Source organism: Castanea sativa, chromosome 1 (genome assembly GCF_040712315.1).
Source record: "Castanea sativa cultivar Marrone di Chiusa Pesio chromosome 1, ASM4071231v1".
Lineage (NCBI taxonomy): Eukaryota > Viridiplantae > Streptophyta > Magnoliopsida > Fagales > Fagaceae > Castanea > Castanea sativa.
This window is the reverse complement of record NC_134013.1, coordinates 28,680,954-28,706,661: the sequence shown is the minus strand read 5'-3', so window position 1 is coordinate 28,706,661 and position 25,708 is coordinate 28,680,954. Positions and strand designations below refer to the sequence as shown.

Genomic DNA, 25,708 nt, shown 5'->3' with positions numbered 1-25,708 from the left:
AGTATATGTCGATGACATGCTAGTGAAAAGCCGAAGGGAAGAAGATCACTTGGGGGATCTCAAGGAAACCTTCGATACTCTCCGCTCCTACAACATGAAGCTTAATCCGGGCAAGTGTGCCTTCAGAGTGACGGTGGGAAAGTTCTTAGGATACATAGTGTCCCAAAGAGGTATTGAGGCTAATCCAGATAAGATCCGGGCTATAATGGAAATGGCGCCTCTGAAGAATGTGAAGGAAGTGCAAAGCCTTAATGGCAAGGTCGCCGCACTTAACAGGTTCGTATCCAGGGCAACGGATAAATGTCTACCATTCTTTTGCACATTGAAGAAGTCTTTTGAGTGGATGGTCCAATGTCAACAAGCGTTCGAAGACCTGAAGGCCTACCTCTCTTCGCCACTGCTACTAAGTCCCTCACAACTAGGAGAAGAATTGTTCCTCTATTTGGCCATCTCTGCAGGCGCCGTCAGTGCGGCCTTAGTCAGAGAGGACGATAAGGTGCAAAGGCTCATATACTATGCCAGCCGGGCACTTCATGGCGCAGAAGGAAGATACCCACTGATGGAAAAGCTCGCCTTCGCTCTAGTCATGGCAGCCCGCAAGCTCAAACCGTACTTTTAAGCCCATACCGTGGTTGTCCTGACCAACAAGCCCTTACGACGAGCGATGAGCAGCCCAGAAGCCGCAGGATGCATGGCTTTATGGGCAATAGAGCTAAGCGAGTTTGACATAAAATATCGCCCACACATCGCCATCAAGGGATAAGTGGTCGCTGACTTCATTGTGGAGTTCACCAATGCAGAAGGCCAGGGGGCAGAGTATCCCCAATGGAGTGTGTTCACGAACGAATCGTCAAACAAGAAGGCTGGTGGAGCAGGAGTTGTACTCCAGTCTCCAGAGGGCGACAAGATCGAATGCATGGTTTGACTTGATTTTCCTGCGACTAACAACGAAGCGGAATATGAAGCCCTCATAGCGGGTTTAGATCTAGCCAAAGCCGTAAGGGCCGCAAACATGGTGATCCATTGCGACTCTCAAGTCGTCACTAGTCAGGTAAATGGCAACTATGAATGTAAGGGAGAAAGGATGAAGAAGTATTTGGAGCAAGCAAAGAGGAAGGTGAATGAGTTGCAGGCAAAGGTTGTCCAAATCCCAAGGGGAGAAAATGAGCAAGCCGATCGCCTTGCAAAAGCTGCATTAGCAAGATACATGACCACCCTCGACAAGGTACTGTCCTTTATTTAGTTTTCACCACTAATAGACGTCATTGACGTACATGAGATAGGATCCGAAAACAATTGGACCACTGCTTTAGCTTCTTACCTGAGAGACGACACCTTGCCTGAAGGGAAGGAAGCCGCAAGGAAGCTGAAGGTCCAGGCGGCATGATTTGTCTTAATAAGAGATGTTTTGTACAAAAGGGGTTTCTCTCGGCCATACCTGCGATGCTTAGGACCCAAAGAAGCAGATTATGTAATGAGAGAAGTACACGAAGGGATTTGCGACAATTATTCCAGGTCGCGGTCATTGGTACATAAATTAATACGGGCTGGATATTATTGGCCGACCATGCAGAAAGATGCCCAGACGTATGTCAAAACCTGCGACAAGTGCCAAAGGTTCAACAGCATTATCAGGCAACCGACAGAAGAACTAACCCCAATAACAGCTCCGTGGCCATTCGCCCAATGGGGACTGGACATCATGGGCCCATTCCCAATTGCGGCTAGGCAACTGAAGTTCTTAATAGTCGGCATTGACTACTTCACCAAATGGGTAGAAGCTGAAGCCCTAGCCACAATCACCGAGAAGAACGTACGGAGCTTTGTTTGGAGGAACGTCATTTGTAGGTACGGAATTCCAAGGGTCTTGATCTCAGACAATGGTAAGCAATTTGAAAATGACTCATTCCGAGACTTCTGCTCATAGTTACGAATCAAGAACCACTACTCTTCCTTTGCCCATCCCCAAGCTAACGGACAAGTTGAGGTCACGAACTAATCCTTGCTTCGGATAAGCAAGACTCGGCTCGAGGGGCAAAGGGTATATGGCCAAAAGAGCTACCCAGCATACTATGGGCATACAGGACGACAGTAAGGACTCCTACGGGAGAAACTTCATTCCAGCTGACATACGGGAGCAAAGCGGTCATCCTAGTTGAGATTGGACTCACGAGCTATAGGGTGGACAATCACGGCCAGGGAAGAAATCACGAAGCCATACGTCTACAGCTTGATCTAGCTGACGAGGTCAGGGCGACGGCTGAATAGAGACTTGCATGATACCAGGACCTCATGGCCAAACATTACAACTCTCGAGTCAAACACCAAGACTTCAAAGTCGGAGACCTCGTCTTGAGGAAAGTGATGGGCACCGCCAGAGATCCCGCACAAGGAAAGCTTGGCCCAAACTGGGAAGGACCCTACAAAGTAACATCATGGCTAAGGAAGGGCACCTACCACTTTGAGACATTCGAAGGGTAGAAGCTACGCCACCCATGGAACGCCGAGCATCTCAAGAAGTACTACCAGTAGAAGACAGCATGAAGAACACTACTCCTCATTTCCAGTTTATCTAGTTTATTTCTTTTAATCATTTGTCTTAGATTATTTTTGCTTACAATACATTTTAAGCCCAAAGGGTTGAGGTTTATTCTTTTTGGAACAATTTTCATCACTATGCATTCATCATAATAAGAGGAGTTAATTCAAAAATGACTGGTATATTTATTATGTTAGATAGTCTTCAAGAAGACAACATTATCAAGTCCACAAGATGGACAAGTCTACTACTAAAATGGACGAAGTATTTAGTCTGTCAAATGGACGACCTCATCCTTTAGTCCACTTATCTTCTAGTCCAAGAGGACGATGCTGTTATTAAGTCTACAAAGTAGACGAAGGCACCACTAGCTCCGCAAGATGGACAAACCTACACAATAAATGACCTCGTTATCCACAAAGTGGACGAGGCTACTGCTCGGTCCGCAAAGCAAACGACCCTACTGCTAAAAGCAAAAGGCAGATAAGCCCGTCTAAAAAGTGGACGAGTTTCAGTCCACAAAGTAGATGAAGCTGTCATTACTATCCTCAAAATGGACGGAGTTATTAAAAATCGCCGTTACCCGTAAAGCTGACGGGTATATGATAGCAACCTAAAATAAGTTTTGTTAATCAGCTAAGAGAAAGCAGACGCCGTTACCCATAAAGCTGACGGGTATATAACAACAACCAAAAAAAAGTTTTGTTAGTTAGTTAAGAGAAAGCTGACGACATTACCCATAAAGCTAACGGGTATAAGAAAACGACCTGAAATAAGTTTATTTGTTAGCTAAGAGAAAGCTGACGTTGTTGTCCATAGGCTGACGGGCTCATCACGAGCAAAACAGACAGGTTCGATAAGTAACTTAAATGGAAAACAGGAATATGTCTCGAACATATAGCAACACATTGAGAGTAACACAAATAAAGTAATATTTTTACAAAAGCCCAAAACAACGGGCGTTAAACATCAAAATTCGTCTATGTTTTACAAAAAAAGAGAATGCTTAAGTTCATGGAGCTGGGGCGTCTTGAGACTTCCGGTCACCTTTAGCAACAGTAGGCTGAACGCCAGGAGTAGAAGGGTCAACGACATTATGATCGTCGCCATGAAGAGTAGCTGACGGGGTCAAAGTGATGAACTTGTCCACGGCTGGTTGTGCAAGAGTGACACTATCATCATTCTGGACCGTCTCAAGCTTGTTAGCTTCGTCACTTTCCTCATTGACGGTGTCGCCCGCAGGAGACGACGGAATAGGCTCATCCATAGTAATCTTGGATAAGTCCAGATCAGGATAAACAGACTTAACCTGTTTTAAATAGTCCTTGAATCCGTTTCCATAATAGATAGCACAAGTGTTTATGAAGGACTGTGAGTCCTTAAATTCTGTCACGACGTCACTCCTAGCTGTTGCCACCTGGTTAAAGTGCTTTCAACTTCTTTTCTGCCGTCACTTTGGCATCTTGTTCTAGTTTCCTCTGACGGCTTTCCTCAGCCAACTTTTCCTTTAGCTTTCACCTCGCCACCAAGAATTTTGTTAGCCTTCTTGTACTGTTGTTGCCCGTCTACCAGATTCTTGACACGTGTGTGTAGACGGGTAGCCACCCCCTCCTTAGCAACGCACCTGTCTTGCAAAGCCTTCATTCGAACCATAGCCTCCATGGCACAAAACAACGTTAGCTTATTGAAACTCGTCTGACGTCAACATACATAAAAAAGAAGAGAAGAAAAGCGTACCCGAGCAAGGTCAAATAGGCCCGACGCCCCTAATGCTTTCGTCGCACGCTCAGCACAAAGGTCCGTCTCCTCGCTTTTCAAGATGGACTCCACCACCTCCACGGTGTAATCCTTATGGGTAAGAAGGAGACGGTCAGGCCCTTGGTTGACGAGACTAGACACCGTTATTAGCCCTTTGCTTGCCCCATGGGCTGACTTTGGAGACGACGGCTTTTTAGGGGGTTTATCCCCAAGTGTAATGGCCGCTTTCTTCCCAGAACGGACTTCTTTCTCTTCAACCTTCCTCTTGGCTCCCGTTTTCCCGACGGTCTTAGGAGCTGACGAAGGCATCGCCTTCCCTTTGGCCTTTTTCTCCTCTTTCTTCTTCTTGGCGGCAGCAGAAGCCCGTATTCTTTGCTTAGCTACCTCAATTTCTACAAAAGACAGTGAAATTTAGGAGGAAAACGACACAAGGGAAGAGACGAAAGAAATCCGGAAGATGCTCACGATGACGGGAATAGGCATTCAGGTTGCAAGCTTCTTCAGTCTGCTCCGGACCCCCACAATATAAATATAAAGTATCAAGTGTGATCAGGTCTCGACACTTCCAATCGTCCAACGAGATAGCCGTCACTTGGTGGATGAAATCCTATTGTTCCATGGTAATGCGTGGACGAACGTTAGCTGAAAAGAAAAGCAGACGAAGTTAGGAGTCAAACAAATGAACCAAGTAAAGAAGTAGATGAGATCAACTTGAGTCCCTGACATATGCCCAAGTGTTGTCAAAACCATGAGGCATTGACTCCCACTCCTCCTGACAGCACACCCAGTTCGTCTGCTTTACAAAAAAGTATTTGCCCTTCCATTTTCTATTTGAGTCAGGCATATTTGATACCAACTTTAACTCCTTCTTCCTTACTGCAAAATGATATATCCCCTTTGACGAAGAGATATGTTGGGGATGGTAGCACCAAAAGAACTCATCTAGGGTTAACTGACGGTGTCCACCACTTAGATGACCCCATAGAATCTTGGCACCGATGAATGTTCACTAGGCATTAGGGGCAATCTGGTTGATGGATATTCCCAAAAAATTAGCCAGCTGACGATGTAATGCTGTCAGCGGTAGCCTTAATCCTGCCGCGAACATGGCATCATACATGCCAACATCCGCGGTTCGTCCTGAATAACATCTCTCACCCTTCTCGGGGAGATGGATTGGAATCTCAACTGGTATTTGATAACGGGCACGCAGGTTATTAAAAACGTTAACGGACATCGACGGCAAGAATTCGCTGATGGTCCAATCCGGGGGTAAAATGAAAGGACGGTCGTCCCTGGGGGCCCTTAAGGTGCTCTCTAAGACCTCCTCACCTTCGTCGTCATTACCCCCAGCATCAGCTCCCTCTCTTTCCTTGTCACTCGTCCTTTTACCTCCGTCACGTAATCCTTCTCCCTTACTCTTATTGTCCTTGTCTTCACCCTCACTCTCTTCACCCTCACTCACTTCACCTTCACCACAACTCTCCACTTCCTCTTCAGAAGAATGGGTTGACGTTCCCCTCTCTGACGAACAGGAGAAGCCCTTCTCAGGCTCACGACCCGATTGAAAGACTTCGTCGTAACCTGCTTCCTCGCGGATCGACGACTGTTCACTCGTCGCCTCCCTAGACATCTGACTACCTACAAGCGATGGATTCATTCTAAGAACCTAAGACGACGACTTCGCTATAGAAACTAAGCTATAAAGACGAAAGTAAAATGAAGAAAAGGAAAGAGAACTTACAAGTGAATACTTAGCAAGAGACGCTCCTGTGAAAAGTGACGGCGTGAAAGGTCACAGACTTGTGAGATTGATGGACGAAGGAGATCAGAAAGTGACGGCTTCTCTCTCAATAGCAGCAAAGGATGAAAAGTTGGGAATGAAAGAAGAAAAGAAATATATATAGGCAATGGGGGCACAGAAGACGAAGTAACATGCTCGTCCAGACGCGAAGCCAATCAGTCCGTACCACGTGTCCTGGCATTTAAAGAAGGTGGCTCGAATTACCATGCATGAATGGCCTTCCAACGATATTAACTCCATAACCTGTCAGCTATAACTGACGGGGTCATGGAGTAGGGGGCAGCTGATGAGGATAATTTTATAATTAACTCATGAAGGAATGAAAGGTGACAGATACAACGCTCCCGTCAGGCTGAAGGGAGAGAGCTGACGACATTAGGCTAAAGGGAGAGAAGTAACGACATGAAGCTGAAGGTCATAAGCCGACGACCTTACATACGCTGACGACCTCATGAAATGAACGACTCAGCAGGCTGACGGGAACAAAGGCTAAAAAAGACAAGCAAACCCATCATAACATTGCTTGGCTCCCACGTATATATGAGTAAGAAGAGTACTTGCGTCACACGTTTAATCCTAATTAAAAAGACTCCTATAAGGAAAAGAGTTCTAAGGGATACGCAAAATCTATGAGTTACTCTCCTAGAAGGAAAGTACTTCTTGGCCAAGGCGCAGATTTCGGCCTTACACTACTATAAATACCCCAAAGCCAAGCTCTCATAAACCAAGGTACGCATAATTCACCTCAGCTCTAGCACTTTAGAGTTGCGAATAAGAAATTTCCTCTAATTTGACCGTCAGAGAGTATTTGGCCGGTACTACACCGGTACTCTTCTTAAGGTCTTTGGCTTTTGTGTTGTGCAGGTTCTCCATCGGGAGCGCGTAAAGACCGTGTGGCTACCGATTTTCGGCATCATCATATATATATATATATATATATATATATATATATATATATATTCTAAAAATATGGGAGAAAACTAAGGCAATGAATATGAGAAGCCATGAACTTGGAGTCCTGGATTAAGTGACTGAAGCTAGCCGATAGGGAGTGCGAAGGACTTTGAAGCTCAATAGCTGAATCCCCTTCAAGCATATATAGCACGGTACATGCCAATTTCCAATGCGAATTCCAATTTATTAGCGTATTTATTCTATATTAATATAATTTCATGAGATGTTAGTAACTAATTGAGCACATAATAATATATTTAACCTATACAAAAAAATATGTTTAAGATTTTATTTTAAAAAATATAGCCATGTTTTTAAGGAAAATATATTACAAGTGAATGAATGAGATGAGGTTTAGAATGGTAAAAATAAAAAGTATTTATTATCTCATATTTAGTATTATTTGAAATAATTTTATTGTGTTTTTTTAATTTAAAATTTAATGTACATACATATTGTATATGACAATAAGATGCAATCATTTAAATCGTAGAAAAATATTAATATGTAAAAAAAATCATCTTATAATTAAAATATGAAAACGTTGATGTTTAAAGAAAAAAAGAAACATGGAATTAAAAATTTGATTTTGACAATTTCATTGATGCTTACAAAAAAAAAAAAACTATTGCCAATGAAAGTATTGAATTCAATTAAGTTGAAATACTTTTGCACAAGTTTATAGTTAGAGTCTGTTTGGATAGAACTTATTACTGAAAACTGAAAACACTGTAGCAAAATAATTTTTAAATGTGTAAAAAGTACTGTTCATGCCAAAAAAGTACTGTTCATTGGCCTAAAATCACTGTTCATGGCCAATGAACAGTGACAGACACGCTGAACAAAAAAAAAAAAAAAACCAAAACGTAAACGCAGGACATGGACGTTGAAACCAAACGCCCTCTTAGTCATACGCCCTCATGTCATTCCCGTGAGTCTCTTATATGTATAACATTCTTATTTGATCTCGACATGATATCAAATCCAAAGAAGAAATCTAAAGAACACCCAATTTTATAACTTGTTGACTTGTGCAATTCTGTGGTAGATATTTTTTGCTCATTACTGACTATTGCAGTCCACCACTTTTCGTAAATCACTTACAATCATACAAGTCAAGAAATTGTGAATGAGTGTAGGAATTGTTGTGTTCATAATATTGTTCCCAAGCCAAATTAGAAAAAAAAAAAAAAAAGAGATTCTAGAGGAAATGTAATATTTAAATAGAATGGATATAGAGTATTGATGTTGATGTAGTGGTCTCTCTAATCCAAGCTAAGTTCACGAGACTAATTAGTCTAATTCTAATACCACATAAAAAGTCGTAATTTTTGCCACAATTATCCTACGTGGCAAATTGTGAATGTCAATTTTAAATGGACCCACTACTCATAATCCACCACATGAACAGTTATGGTAAAAATTGTGGTTTGTTATTTTGATCCTAAATTTTTGAGTTCACAATCCTCCATTTTATGCCTTTTTTTTTGGCCAAAAATTTAGTTTTCGCAAAAAAAAAAAAAAAAAAAAGTCTATGCCTAAAGTTCTTTAATTATGCAGCATTTTTTGAAACTCAATTTTGCTAAAGTTGAGTTCTTAGTAAAAATCAAGTTTAGTGAACTCATCTAATAATCAAACGAGTGATCATGTAGATTGTCTGTTGTAGCATTTTAAAATTAAATATCTCACATAGAATTTGAGATTTGTAAGCTAGAGTTCCATCAAACATTTAAAAATTAAAACTGAGAGAAGCAAGACATTAGAATTTTATGAAGGATATTTTATGTTTCAAAATAGCCTACTTAACTAATAACTCCGGCTATAGGCTTTTGTTTGCAAAAACTGAATATTTAAGAGCATATATTATGCAGTAAGTACCTAAAATATCCACTAACTCTCCCACCCTCTCGCATCAAAATGAAGACTTCATGGTAAATTCACTAGGAAACTAAACCCGTAAAACCACCAGAAAGGCCGAAGCCGAAGCCGAAGCCGAAGCCGAAGCCGAAGCCAGAACCCGTACTCTTCTAGTTCGACCTCTTCGCCTTCCTCTGTACACAACCCAACCCGCCAAACTAACAAACTCTTCTATTCCATTCCACCCTCTCCCGCCTAAACCATTCTCAAATCTCAACCGTCCTTACTCCAAAATCTAACGGCAGATATTCAAATTTCTCCAAACGATCCGCGTGCTGGTTGCACCAACCAATCAGAGCTCACCTCTTGGATAATTCAATTCCCTTTCCCTCTCTCACTCACACTCCTATATAAATCTCTTCCCATATTCTCCCATTCTATCACTCACAGTCACAGGCCACAGCACAACACAAAATCAAGTATCTCATATTTCTTGGACTATTCCAAATTCCAAATAAAGCAATGAATGTGAAAATTTTTACTCCCTGCCTACCTGCTGCTGCTGAGGATAGCAGTGTTCCCGTGAATCCAGTCAGTGTGCAAATACACCTTCATTGGTTCCGTCCTCCATTTTTTTTGTGGAAGCTGCAGGGGCCACTCGACAAAACGTCACCATCAAAGTCAATCGAGTGACGATGGAATTGATCATTGAGGCCATGGTACAGCGTGAGCACAGGGCAGACCGCCGTTACTACGCGCGAATACCATTATTGCATTTGCATACCAGTGTCTGCAAATATTCATATGAAAACATGGGCTGGGATGTTTCTAACGGGCTTTCAAATTCATTGACCAATCTTTCGGATCAGCTTTGATTCTCGGCACGATGAACAGCAACAATCAACCACAGCAGCAGCGGCAACCAAATCCAAATGTTCATTACGAACGTACAAAATGAGCTCAGAAGACATGGATCAACACTGCTGGAACCAACCTTCGAGATGTGAGGGCCCAATTGGATTTTTCCAACTGCGTATGCAATGTGAACGGAGTGGCAGACGGTGGTGGCGATCAATTTCCAATGGCCATTCCGGTTCCTTCTGGATTTTACGACCCAGGAAAGCTCGAATTTGGTGTTATAGGTTCTCTCATTCTAGTCAACTTACCATTTATTTCAGAAGAACCCGTGAAAGTTCGATGCCTAGAGTTTAATTATAGCTATATGTAGGGTTATCACTTTATCATATTATGTAAAGTTTCTTTGGAAACCTTAATCAAAGTACTTGGGTTATATAAATTTCAGTTTATATTATAATGAGTGCGACGAATTTGGCTACGTTTTTTGTTGTTTGTTTTGAATTTGGAATAATGTTGTCTCTTTGATGGCTTTGCCTGCTTAATAAGAAGATACAATATTATTGTCTCTAAACCAATAGAATTTAGTTGGTTCAAAACTTCAAATGCCGGGTTAAGACACTGAAAATGAGAAAATATATTCCTCTGTTCTAAATAGGCTGGGATAGGTTATAGATCATTGAACCTGGAACAATATTGTCTCTTTGCTGGCTTTGCCTTTAGCAACATACCCACATAATCAAAGGTAGTTTATATATAATGTTTAGGGATCATCGTGGCTGGTATATATTTTGATGGTAAATTATATGAGCGTCCTGTCTAGTTCTTTGGAATTATTAAAGCTCATTTATGTTAAGCAGCACATCAAGTTTCAATTTGATTTTAAGGATTTGTATCAATTGAAATGAATAGCATCAAGGAAGTTATCTCATGTGAAGTTAGATTCTATAATAATCTAGCATGTTCATGATGTATGTATTGGTTAATAATCGTGTTGATGTTTAATCGGCAAATTTGGTGTTCCCCTAGACTTGTAGATATTAAATTAGATAAGTTGTCATTATGATTCTTGGAGTTATTTACCATGGAATTTAAAGAGTAATAGTTATTACTAGAGTGATTTACATTATGAACTGTTAAATAAGTTATTTGCATTGTTAAATGGTTATGGCCTGTTGAGCTAGTGTAATTAGTTGCACAATTAATCAAATATAGCAATTGATTGATTCAAATTGTTGAGTTTGAAAGGGTGGCCATTATTCTTGCTACGATTTTGTACTTAAAGCTACGTTGTATGAATTTGGATGGCTTGCCCGTTGCTAATGTCTATTATCTTAGATACCGTCTTGTACCTATTTGTAGAACCCTGTTGGATCTTGTTCAATACATTGTAGTGTTTTGAGAGGTCAATGCAATCTACTATATTGCTTTTGAGCCTATAGGCTAAAACTGGTTCAAAGAAACAAATTATTGTAAATTTCTACTATATGGCCTTTGCTGTCTACTTTACCGTTGAGTCTTACATATGCATATATAGATGGATATTCATGATTGTTTTATATGCTTGGTATCTAAATTGCAATACCATGGTGTTGTAAAACTTCTGATATGCTTTAATCTTCATCAATTTAATGTGGTGGTAGTTGAAGGTGGGCTAAATCGTCTATGTGGAGGTAGTTGACTACTTGATGCATTATTTTTCATCAATAAAACTTATTATTTATCTAAAAAAATTCTTTATCACTAAAATAATTGATGATTGACAAACACAGCATGAAAATAAACAAAATTAAACCCTAATAATCAAAATTGACAACAAATTGTCACTACTCTGCTGTCCTTTCTAGCATTAGCTTTGCTTATTCATTTTGAGAAGAAAATTAAAAATTGATTTGTTTATCATAGAAGAGGGGGCTTTTGTTTGGTTTGGTGCGCAAGTGTGTGTGTGTTTGAATATTGAGTTGTGTTTGTGTTATGTGGGTTTGGGCTATGTAAGCGATTATGAGGAACTCTAATTGTTACTTGAATTAGTCCATTCCGGGTATAGCACAAATGTGGTTAGTATTTTCTCGGGTCTCGGGTCATGACATTGAGAGTTAGAGCTTTATCCAAATATTAGATTTAAGTTTGGAGAAGCTAATATGCATGGAAATTTAGGTGGTTTTGTACAGAATTATGTGCTATATAGCGTTAAGGGTTGTTATATCAATTGCAATCCAATATAGCGTTATGGGTTGTATAGAATTATGTGCTATAAAGCGTTAAGGGTTTTGCTTTGTTCTATCTGGGTACTAGTAAAGCTTTTGTTAGTTAGTCATAGCTTTGACATAATTTTCCTATGAAGTATGAACCCTTTGTAATAGTGGAGCAGGTTTATCTATAAAATGTTTTATAGAATTTTATTATACAAGAAAAGTTTATATTCTGATGCCTCCTGTTGTTGTGGAAGAATTTTGCTTAGTGGGCTATCCCTGGTTTTACAATGGACTGCTATCCATGGCAAGATTCATGGTTCCTTTCTCATGATATCTATTTTTTTTAATCTCACTATGAATTATGAACTGAATTAGTTAGTGGAGTCACAGTTCTCAGAGTCTTTCAGTACATCATGCCATAAGTGTAAACATGTGTATAATAGATTTTGTGTCTTGGCTATAAAGTAGCTCCTAAATGATGCTTCTGCCAGTAAATAGATAGCTCGAGCTAGACAGAAATGAAGAATAGTCAGGCCTTTGTTGGGTCCCATTCTTTTTTCTCTTGCAGAAGGAATTATATTTTTACATACTTCAGTATTCAGCTTTTAGGTGGCTTTCAAGAGAAAGAACTACTCATGTTCTGTACTTTACTCTTATTTATTCTTAATGGCTTTCATATCTGTTGCCTTGCTTCATCTCTTCTAATTTGTGACCAAGAAACTGGCATTCTGTTGTGCCACTACAATATCAGCCATCTAATTGTGAATTCTCCAATACTGTTAGGTCTTATCTGCGAAGGGTCAAAAAGCTATAGATACAGCTCTTAAAGCTGATTTGGTTATTTTAAATACTGCTGTTGCTGGGAAATGGCTGGATGCTGTTCTCAAGTAAAAAGTTCCTCATGTGCTTCCAAAGGTTTTGTGGTGGTCATGAAATGAGAGGGCATTATTTCAAAGTGGAGTATGTTAAGCACCTCCCTTTTGTTGCAGGTGCCATGATTGATTCACATACAACTGCAGAATACTGGAAGAACAAAACCCGAGAGCGTTTAGGGTATGTTACTAAAATCAATTAGTATATGCTATGTGTTTCATGTTTATCTATCCAATCAATCCTCAAGTTTTGATGCTTATTTCACGCAACTTGTCTCATTAAGATGTTTTTGTGCAATCCCAACAATTAGGCCATATTTCCCCTTCCACACCTCATTGCATTGTTTTAGGTCCCATTTCTCTTAACTTCTTGCAAGGGGTGAGAATATCTAGGAAGGAAGAGTAATAGATCACAAAGCTAACCAGCTACAATTTGGCTTCATCAGAAATGCACCCTTTACCTTTAGAGAGGCCATATGAAAGGGAATCCAGGACTCTTGCTCTCTGAAATGTCATAAATGTATTACAGAGTGCCATATCCCATACCAAGTTTCTTAAATGTTGGCACTTAATGTCTAATAACTTAAGCATCAGAATAAAAGTTGTAAATCAATTCAGGTGTAAGACATACTTAATTTTCTTCTGATTAAATAATTTCATAGCAGAATTGATTGAAAATAAAACCAAGCAAATGAATTTGATGAAAACATAATAACCAGTGGATAAATACTACTAAGACTTCATCTAATTGCTGTACATCTGTAACACCTTGTATTTTTTTTTATACCAATTTAATTGTTATACTTAAATTATAAAAGAGGCCTACAATTAAATGGATTAAATTGATCTGAGCCTAAGAAATTAAAAGTGAGATATTTACTTTGAAATATGAAGCCCAAGTGAGGTGACATAAGTATATATATATATATATGAGCCTTGTTAAGCTTTAAAAAAAAAATTAAATAAATAAAACCCTAGCTTTCTTCCTCTTTGGTCACACGTGTATTTCCTTTTACTTCAACCAACTATTTGAACTCTGTTTTCTTCACTGTAGCGTTGAGTTGGAGTCTACAGGTATGATTTTCTAATGCTTTAGATTTAAGAAGTTGGAATAGTCATAGGTAGAAATTGTTATGAACCTAGACTATCTCTATACTAATAGAAAAGATTGCAGCCTCCATTGTTGACCGAATCAACCATCACCTTTTTGTTATTGGCTAAAACAAGTCCAACGGCATCATGAGAATTATAGGCTACTAGATTGATAGTTAAGGCTTCTACATGGCTTCCTATATTTGATTGAATAGATATATGTATAATAATTTTTTACTATGAAGATTTAAAGCTTTTAAAAGGGAGTTTTGGCTTCTCTAGCAGACTATGATGATTATTGTAGTAGGAATTGTATAAATAGCTGTATGGTCACCATAGACTTTGAAATTGAACAAATAGAGTAATAGGCTTGGATTTTGTGACCATGTTAAAGGGATAAGGGTGTTTGTGTTAATATGTATTCACACATAGCCTCCATTGTTGACCAAATCAACTATCACCTTTTTATTGTTTTCTAAAACTTGTCCAGCAAATTTAATGGGGGAATAGGCAACTAGATGAATGAATTAAGGCTTGTACGTGGGAGCCATGTTAGATTGAATATATATATATATATATATATATATATATATATATATATATATAATGTTAGAGTCAAAAGATATCCCACTTGATGTATATATATAATATTAGAGTCAATACCCAGTAGCATCAAGTGAGAATGCTAAGCAACTATATAGATAAATTAAGGCTATACGTGGCTTCTAATATTAAATTGGATAGTTAAGTGAATAAATAGAAGATTTTGGATATAACAATTTTGTCTAGGATAAAACCGTTTAAGCGTGAAAATAGATTTTTAAGTGGGAAATTGTGTATTGATGAACCTATTTTTGGTGTTGCTAGGTTCTAATTCTACAGATTTGTTGTGATTCAAGGAAGGTTGATTTCCTTTATTTTTGCAACTAAGAGGTAAGTAGTGTTTGCTAATTTTGGGGGTTTTCCTAAAGCGGTGTTTGATTATTAAACTATTCTATATCAAATAAATATGTTGATATTATATATAAATTGATACTTTATAAATGCTTGATGTGCACGTTGAATATTCATTTTAGGAAAAACATGTGGGACAACCTAAATTTATTTAAACTTGTATGTGTGAATATATATTGATATTTTGAGAATTATGTATGAATTATTTATGTGAGCATCTTGAATATGTTTTGAAAACCTATGGCAAGTCGTGATTAAAAAGCTCAGTATTTTGTCAGTCCTTAGCAAGGGACAATTATACTGTAACTAGTCCTTAGCAAAGGTCGGTCCCAGAAAATGGGACAGTCCACATTTGGTAGCTCCTTAGTAAATGAGTACACTATTGAGGATCCAAAAAAGAAGTTCCTTAGCAAGGGAGTGCATCTTTAGGTTTCAAAGGAACCATCCTTAAGAAAGGGAATGAAAAGGAGGTCCCAGTCTCAGAAAAAGGGATAGCACAATCTTGTCAACGGGGCGTAAACGTTGACCACGAGTAAAACTTAGGAAATTGTGTTTGTGATGGTATTGATATATATATATATATATATATATATATATATATATATATATATATATATATATATATACACATTATGATGGCTCACTATATAAAGATTATTATTTCTTTTATATGAAATATTTGATGATAAAATATTGATGAGGTATGAGTAATGAATTGTTTGTAAGAATTATTTTTTTAAAGGTTGTTCCCACACCCCAATGTTAGTGAATTCCACTTATTGAGTTATCTCACCCCCCTTTATTTTCCCTTACAGATACATTAGATAGGTTATTGGAGTAGAGATTCCTGGAAGTCCACAGTTACAAATTATTTTGTGGGACTGAAGATTTTATTTTTACTTTTATGATATTAAACATTGTACTGGAGAATTTTTTTGAGGATATTTTAATTTTTGGTGGATTAGAGCTCTGACATTTGTGATGAAATTTTTAGGTTGCCGAATTCTTTTATTTATTATTTTTATAGATTTTTCAGATTAAATAAAATTTTATTGCTTATGATTTTTGGGGTGTCACAACATCAGCATGCTACTTTGAGTGGAGAGCATCTTCAGGTCAATCTTCACTAACCATTGCCATTAATCAGGTTTTTAGAGAGAATGACATAGTTCTCTTGGCACATAGAACTGTACACGTACTTAAACTTTATAATAGGCTTTGTTGATATAGCATGTAATGTAAAATTGGTAAACTCTTTTTGCTACCTATTCTATGTAATTCCGATTCCATAGATAGAATACACTTTCATATGCTTTCTGCAAGTGAGCTTTTCTTATAAATGTCCCTGCCAATGCGTTACAGGATTAAAATGCCCGAAACTTACGTTGTGCACCTTGGAAATAGCAAGGAACTAATGGAGGTTGCTGAAGATAGTGTAGCCAAGAGAATTCTTCATGAGCATGTTCGAGAGTCTCTTGGAGTGCGGAATGAAGATCTAATCTTTGCCATCATAAACAGTATGCTCTCCTTGTGGATGAGATAAATATGTTTTCCTTCATTAGTCTGATTGGTGAAAGTAGTATTGTAGTAAGTCACTTGGTTGCAAAATATTCCACACTTTTTCTTTGAAGAAATCTTACTAAATAGATGATTTCTTGGTAATTAAGTTGGATTTTAGTCCATCTCTTACTAAGTTGACATTTTGCATTGCAACTGTGATTGGTAGCCAACTGCACTGTTTTTGGATAGTCGTGTGAATTTTTGTATTTAATGCATATTTAGCTGTGTTCTTTATGATCCTTACTTTTGCATATCCTCATAAATTTATTGTTGCATGCAGGCCTATGATCTTCTTGAGATCTGTCACTACTTGTACATCGTTGCTTTAAGATGCACTTATATTTCCTTTTCTTTTCTTTTTTGTGGGTTAGTGGGGGAGTTATGGTGAGGCAAATAAATGAAGCTCTAATTAACGATGTGTCTCTTCCAAGCACTAAGGTTTCCTTAAGGATGTTCTTGATTCTCAATAGCAGAACATGAACCTTATTGTGCATGGTTTTTCAGTTTGGAGTTAAAAGTGGTAATTTGTGATCTCTTCCTCATTTGTTGAACATTCTGCTTTTGTAAAGTAGTCAAACCTACTTTCGAAATTGCAATCATATTTCCCCATCTTCCTATGTCAGGATGGTATCTTTTATTTACTTGGTATTGTCTTCTTGGATATTACATTAACTTTTTTGCATTATGTTTCCAAATTGGTTCTTTGTTTCAATACACTACCCTAGGTTAGATCCATTTGTGACTGTATTATTCAAAATTTATATTTTCTGAGCAACATGCATGATATAACAGGTGTTTCACGTGGGAAAGGTCAGGATCTATTTCTTCGTTCCTTTCATGAAAGTCTGCAGCTTATTAAAGAGAAGAAACTGCAGGTGCCACCAATTCATGCAGTAATAGTGGGAAGTGACATGAATGCTCAAACGACGTTCGAGACAGAATCGCGGAACTTTGTACTAGAGAAAAAAATTCAGGACCGTGTTCACTTTGTCAACAAAACCCTGACACTAGCTCCTTATTTGGCTTCGATTGATGTTCTTGTTCAGAACTCCCAGGTACTTTCTGCAAATATATCGTGTTAATTCATGTAGGAGACAGTTCTTATGTTCTATTTTATTATTTCCTCTTTCTGCTGATCACCTTTATTACTGATATTGAAACCTACACTCTTGATTTGATACATGATTGTTGTAAGTACTTAATCATTGTAACTGCTTTCTCATTGGTCCTCACCCCCACTCTTCCACCAAGGACCATTTGCTAAAGTCCAATGGCCCTTGAACTAACTGCCATCCCATCTCCCATAAGTAAAGTCTTTGGTTCAATTCAATCTGAGGCAGGTTAGTTTGTTGTGTAAAAATGAAAAGGAAATAACAGGAGAATTTGCTGTGGTAAAATTTACAATAAGGCGACAAGTTGTAATGTTTTCCTTCAAATATCTTGCATTACCAGTGGTGTCCTTGGCATATGATGTGTTGCATATCATCTCCCTTTTTTTTTCTTTTTGGGCCCTGCACCTGGGGGTTGGGGGAGGGGGGGGGGGGGGGGGGGGGCGCTGGGGGTGTGTCTTTCATTAGTGTGCATAATCCTCTTGTCATTTCTATGTTTTCTTTGCAGAAATGTGTTCTAAAGAGGGCTTATATAACTAGGATCTCTTGTTTACTCAAACCTTGCAATATAAAAAAGCCAAAAACTAAAAAAGGGACCAAATCTCTACTTTCTGATCGTGTGCATTTATTCAATTCTATATGTGGTGTAAAATTATTGTTCATGTGAAACATGACAATATGATAAAAAAATGCTAATGACGGTGAATATGTGAGAATCTGACTATTCAATGCTATTTTGATGTATTTGTTATCTTATTTGGCTTGTTTCTACCCCCATTTTTCTGTTTAACAAAGAAGAATAAGAAATCTTGGTTGCCCTGTTTCATATTAATTAAGCTGCATTTTGAACATCACCGCTTTTTAGGTTTCTTTGTTCTTTTTATTTCATATTTAGTGTTCTTTTGGTTTTATTTTCGTTTCTTGGACTCTATTTGTTTTGTGCTCCACTCCAAGTGTTTAAACTAATTGCTGTGTAGGCCCGAGGAGAGTGCTTTGGAAGGATAACCATTGAAGCAATGGCCTTTCAGCTGCCTGTGTTGGTAAGTCTTCATCACATGATATGACTTCGTTTCCAACAATTTCTGCATTTTAATTAGACTATGGTAAGTTAAATACTGTCTTCTTAGGCCGATGAGTTCCAACTCAAATCACACATCCTCCCTTGCAAGAGCAACATGGAGGGTGAGGTTGACCAATAAGTTCTAGCTCAAATGACAACTCCTCCCAATGTAAGATCAAGCTGAAGGGTGAGGTCATTGTTCAAAACCCACTTGGTACATGTGTAATTACCAATAAGGGAAAAAAAAGGAGGGTAAGGTTGTGGGTTCAAAATTCATTAGGCGCGTATGTAACTTATCAAAAAAGAATATAATGTTATATCATTTGGAGTGGAAACTTCCCTTTTCCACAAAGTTTTAGTTTCAATTTGATTTATTTTCATGTTGTGTTTGTCAATCATCAATTATTTTGGCTGTTTTGCTCATCAACTGCATGGCATTTGATGAAGAATTATTTTAGTGATCAATTTTGAAGGGTTATTAAGACCCCTTTTTTAGTTATGTAATAGTCAGTATGTGTGTTTCTTTCAGAGTTGAATCAGCTTTTGTGGCTTAGAAGCTTACTTTATGCAATTTATAGAGGTTTTCTGAAAGTTGCTTGGGAATGATAATAATTAATTGTTTGTGCCGTTTTTGAGGGCAGCAACCCCTTACCTAAGGTTATCAAAAAAATGTGAGCCCTAGTTATAAGTTCAAGAAAATGTGTAAATGATTTTAAAACAATTCAAAAAAGATAGTGAAGCAAAACCTCTTATGGCTCTCATTCAATGGAAAAAGAAATAGAGGCTTAGGTCCCGTCAATGTGAACTCATTTCCTTCAAAAACGGGTAGGAGAAAGAGCACACTAAAATAAAAATTTTATAATTTTTATTAATTTTCAGTTCCAAGCATGGTTAATATTATACAGAATGGAATATATATATTCTAAAAATATGGGAGAAACTAAGGCAATGAAAATGAGAAGCCATGAAGTTGGAGTCCTGGGTTAAGTGACTGAAGCTGGATAGGGAGTGCGTAGAACTTTGAAGCTCAATAGCTGAATCCCCTTCAAGCATATATAGCACGGTACATGCCAATTTCCAATGCGAATTCCAATTTCTTAGTGTATTTCTTTATTTTAATATAATTTCATGAGATGTTAGTAACTAATTGAGCACATAATAATATATTAAGATTTTATTTTAAAAAATAAAATCTAACAAACCCCTCCCCAAACCATGAGATGTTAGTAACTAATTGAGCACATAATAATATATTTAAGATTTCACGAGATGTTAGTAACTAATTGCCCTTCAGTTCTCTATAACTAACAACCCATCCTCAAACCGCCAAAACTAACAAACCCCTCTATCCCACACTATATAAATCCCTTCCCATTAATTCTCTCAATTTTTTTCTCACAGTCACAACACAAACACAAAAAATTCCAATTCTCTCAGATTCCTTTTCTTGAATTCCAAAAGCAGATCAATGGCTGGTGTGAATGAAAGGGTGTACACAGCGTGCCTGCCTCACGAAGAAGACACTGGTCCCGTGATCCCAGTGTGCACGTACAACTACATAGGTGAAGTCCTCCATATTTACATTGAAGCTGCAGGGGCCACTCCTGTAAACACCACTGTCAACATCACCAGTGTAGCGCCGTATGAACTGACCGTGGACGCCGTCGCACAACGTCCCAACAGGGGAGACCGGAGCTACCACGCCCTAATTCTGATGCCGTTCCATTTTTACGTGACAAGAAACTTCGGCAGGAGTGTTTCCAATGGCCTCATCCATATCTGGTGTCCTTTCCAACTAATCACAAACACCTTTCAAGTTCCGCAACTATATCTGTGATTAAAGGTATCCATCATTCTTATCATTTTGAAGATTTATCACTAAGGTATTGATGCAATTAATACATTAATGTCTTTGAAGATTTAGGAAGATTCATTTTCAAAGTAAGCAAATGGTACCAATCCACACTTACAAATGTATGGCTGATGTGATGTGCTTTGAATATTAATATTGCAATTAATTTACTGATTTAGGGTAACTCCCACATGTCTTTGATAAAAAAAGAAAAAAAAAATTTGATGCATGGTTATGAGATTTACACTCTTCAATGTTAACTAAACAATAAATTTGTAGGTCTTAACTGGCATTTTTGTTGTGCAATTTCAATGTGTATGGAACTATACATGAGCAAGGTTAATAAGCCCAATAATTAATCAAAATTCAGTGTTGTTCTTGCAGAGGACAAGCTTTTTTCCATGAAAGATTCTGTCTTTTTCTTTTTAGGTTACTGGGAGGTTTGTCTTTGATTTACTAATCTTGCTCACGTTTTATAAACACTAGAATGTGCTCTGCCCTGTTATACATAAGAATAACATATTAGACCGCTCTGGTTAAAAGGAAAGCCATTTTATGTATAAGATATTGACTACAGACGTGTCTTCAAATTGGAGTAGTTTCTTTCTCTGTTTTTAGTACATACTATCTCTCTTGGTGCCATCCAAGAAAGCTTACTTGCTGACTGTTTTCCATGTTAGGCACCTATGAACAGCTAGCAGCTTGACTTAATGCGATCCAGATACAGATAGTGCATCGATCATGAGGAGAATATGCAGCACCAGTAACAACAGCAGTGCAGCATCAACACTTGGTTCCAGACGTACAGTACCAGTTTATTAGTAAAGTTTTGTATCATTTTTGTAATTGAAGGTTAGAGTCACGTGCTTATTAATTGATTTTGTCATGTGCTTAATTGTTGATTAGTTAGAAGCCATGTGCTTAACAGTTAGTTAGTTAGACTATTAGACCAGTGTAGCCAGCTGGCAGTTAGTGTTAGTCAGTTAGTTGTGTCCAAGGATTGTAAGAGGCATGCAATGAGAACTCAGTCTGTTTGATCTTAATCCTATTCTTCTCTAATCCCTTTATTTTCTCTCAATTCTAGTATTAATAAAAGAACGAGAGATGAAATAGTTAACTGGCCAGTGTATTTTGATTGTACAATATAATTATATTAGTAGACTGCCGTTACTCCGCTAAAATACTTGTCCCTACCCATCGCTACAGACTTGAACAGATAGGCTGGACTGTTTTTAATGGGGAATGTCATATCTGGTTTCCTATATTGAGGCTTTGAATTCTCCGGAGCTAGCATCAATCGTGCAATATGAGCCGGGTGTCACTGTCATCTCATCTAAGCAGAATAAAAGGAATCAACTCTACATTTTATGTCACAACAATTAACTACATATGTGGAATTTTTTTTTCCCGTGCTTTCCATTTTCTCTCTGTGAGAAAGCTGAATAAATGAAATGAGTGTTGGTTATTGAATACAGCGGTTGCTTGCATATGTGTATTTAGTTTCAAAATTAATCAAATATGGCACTCAGATTGATTTAAATCGTTGAGTTTGAAAGGGTGGCCATTCTTCCTACTATATATTTTGTACCTAGAGCTACGTTGTATGAATTTGGATAGCATGCCCGGTGCCAATATCTATAATCTTAGATACCGTATAATCTTTGAATACATTATAGGTTTTTGAAATTTCAATGTAATCTGCTATATCGCCTTTGAGCCTTGGGGCTAAAACCAGTTCAAAGAAACAATTTCTTGTCTGTGCAATCTGCTATATGGCTTTTGCAGTCTACTGTACCCCTGTTGGGTCTTATGCATATAGAATGATATGAATGATGATGTGTTCATGAACAAACTCATAAACATGAGAGTTAATTTAACTATGAATAATATTATGCTTTATAAGTATACTTGTTTAAAAATATATTTGTATAAACTTTATATAAGATTGTATTATTTTGTAAATAGGTCAATATAATATTAAATTATTCTTTTACAGTTTATTGATGATTAAAAAATTTATTTGTAAATAAAATTCATAAATTTGCGAAGTGGTAGAAAATTTAGTCATGATTTTATTACTATATATGGGAAATGAATGAGTTAATCAACTAGCTCATGAACAAGCTCGAGCTTGTTCGACAAGAAAATGAACCAACCTTAAACATTTAATCCTGTTTAACAATAAACTCAAGTTCACAAATTAAATTACAGTCACGCCAATCCCATGAGTCTCATATCTATTCCCCTTTGATTATGGCAGAAAAGGAAGTCAAAATAGAAAACTCAAAGTAGGTTTCGGGATAATTTGGCTCGAATAGATGACATCTACCATGTCAAGGTGATACTCTATCTTTAAGTCATATTAAAAAATGTTTTATATATATAATTTATATATTTAATAAAGAAAACATGTAGTTTTCATACGATAAACATGGGGTCTTTTCAATAAATAAAAAAAATACACAAGTGTAAATATGGTAAATTCAGCAAAAAGAAAAAGAAAAAGAAAGTGTACATATGGTATATTCAACAAAAAGAAAAAGAAATAGTGTACATATTGTATAATAAGCATAGTTTCCTAATTCTGCGTATTGTCTTTCACCTAAGTCAATCCCATCTTTTTTGGCGGGTGTTGGAAGTTCAGTCCACAATCTTCCAATGCTTAGCTCCTTTTAGGCAAAGCATATATATGCGCAAAGTTCCTAAAATACCATAAACTCCCCTACCCCATCTATTCAAAGCCAGGGACCTCATGGTAAATTCACTAGGAAACTATACAACGGCCATTAACAAACTCAAGTTCAACCTTTCGGCATTTCTCTGTAACTGACTAACCCATCCCCAAATCGCCAAAACCAACAAAGCCGCCAAAACCAATCTCAAATCTCAACCGTTCTTAATCCAAAATCCAACGCCCCAAATTCAATTATCCTCCAAACGATCTGCGTGCTTGTTACATCAACCAATCAGAGCTCACCCTTCGGATAATTCAATTAAGTCCCTCTCAGTCACTCACACTGACTCCTATATATAATATAATATAAACCCCTTCCTATTTTCTCTCATTCTCACACTCACACAGTCACAACACAAAACCAAATATCTCGTAATTCGAAATTCCAAAGGCAATGAATGTGAATAATGGTGCGCATGCGCAACAATATACTCAGTGTCTACCTGCTAGTGCTGATCAGGATGCCACAGTTGCTGTGACGCCAGTGTGCAGATACCTCTACGTCGGTGAAGTACTCCATTATTTTGTGGAAGCTGCAGGGGTCACTATCCAAAACGTCACTGTCAACATCAATCGAGAGCGGATGGAATTGATGATTGAGGCCGTGGTACAGCGCGAGCACAGGGTAGACCGCCAATACTACGCGCGAATAAGAATGGATAGCCACGACTACTTACTTGAAAATGCGAGCTGGGATGCTTCTGACGGGGAGATTCATGCCTGGTTTCCTTTTATATCATCATAGTTCTTACTATTAATTCATCATTTCAATCTCAGGACCATCCATCTCTCTCTCTCTCTCTCTCTCTCTACTGATCATACTTTTAGAAAAGAAAATGAAAAACAATGAAATATGAATGTAATTTTTAGTCCAATCACTCTTTGTAAGAAAGCTGGATAAATGAATGAACGAATAAGCGTTAGATGTTTATGATTGTGCTCTTATTAGATGATGTAAATGTACTTTTGAGGAATTTATCTCATGTGAAGTTAGATTCTATAATAATCTAGCATGTGCATGATGTATGTAGCATGTGCATGCATGATGTATGTAGCATGTGCATGATGGATGTATTGGTTAATAATCGATGAAGGTGTTGAAGTTTAATCGGCAAATTTGGTGTTCCCTTAGACTTGTAGATATTAAATTATATAAGTTGTCATTAAGATTCTTGGAGTTATTTACCATGGAATTTAAAGTGTAATAGTTATTAATTACTAGAGTGATTTACGTTACGTACTGTTAAGTCAGTTACTTGCATTGTTAAATGGTTATGGCCGGTTGAGCTAGTGTAATTAGTTGCACAATTAATCCAATATAGCACTTGATTGATTCAAATTGTTAAGTTTGAAAGGGTGGCCATTATTCTTGCTACGATTTTGTACTTGAAGCTACGTTGTATGAATTTGCATAGCATGCCCGTTGCTTTTGAGCCTATAGGCTAAAACTGGTTCAAAGAAACAAATTATTGTTACTATAATCTACTATATGGCCTTTGCAGTCTACTGTACCCCTGTTGAGTCTTACATATATATATGCATATATAGAAGGATATTCATGATTGTCTTATATGCTTATTGGTATCTAAATTGCAATACCATGGTGTTGTAAAATTTCTGATATGCTTTAGTTTTCATCAATTTAATGTACATACATATTGTGTATGACAATAAGATGCAATCATTTAAATCGTAGAAAAATATTAATATGTAAAAAAAAAAAAATCATATTATAATTAAAATATGAAAACGTTGATGTTTAAAGAAAAAAAGAAACATGGAATTAAAATTTTGATTTTGAAAATTTCATTGATGCTTAAAAAAAAAAAAAAAAAACTCTATTGCCAATGAAAGTATTTTAACTTAATTGAATTCAATATATTGAATTCAAGTAAGTTAAAATAACTTTTGCACAAGTTTATAGTTAGCCATATGCACTCATGCCATTCCCGTGAGTCTCTTATACGAATTCATTCTCATTTGATCTCGACATGATATCAAGTCCAAAGAATAAATTTAGAGACACATCTAATCGAACACCCAATTTTATAACTTGTTGACTTGTTCAATTTCATGGTAGGTATTTTTTGCTCATTATTGACTATTGCGATCCACCACTTTTTGTAAATTACCCACAATCATACAAGTCAGGAAATTGTGAATGAGTATAGGAATGGTTGTGTTTGTAATATTGTTCCCAAGCCAAATTGAATGAATGTCTATCAATTTTAAATGGACCTACCACTCATAATCTACTACATAAACAGTTATGGTGAAAATTGTGGTTTGTTATGTGATCCTAGAATTTTTGAGTTCTAAATCCTCCATTTTATGGCTTTTTTTTTTTGCCAAATATTTAGTTTTTGCAAAAGAAAATTACTGAAAAGCCTTTGCCTAGAGTTATTTAATTAAGCAGCGATTTCGCTAAAATTGAGTTCTTAGTAAAAATGGAGTTTAGTGAACTTCTATTATAATCAAACGGGTGCTCATGTCGACTGTCTGATGTGGCATTT

At 37.2% G+C, this 25,708-nt stretch overlaps 1 pseudogene; it reads left to right on the top strand.

Annotated features, from left to right (window-relative positions):
- The first annotated feature begins 9,434 nt into the window (after window positions 1-9,434).
- On the top strand, window positions 9,435-18,748 carry LOC142624282 (uncharacterized; annotated as a pseudogene).
- The last annotated feature ends 6,960 nt before the right edge of the window (window positions 18,749-25,708 follow it).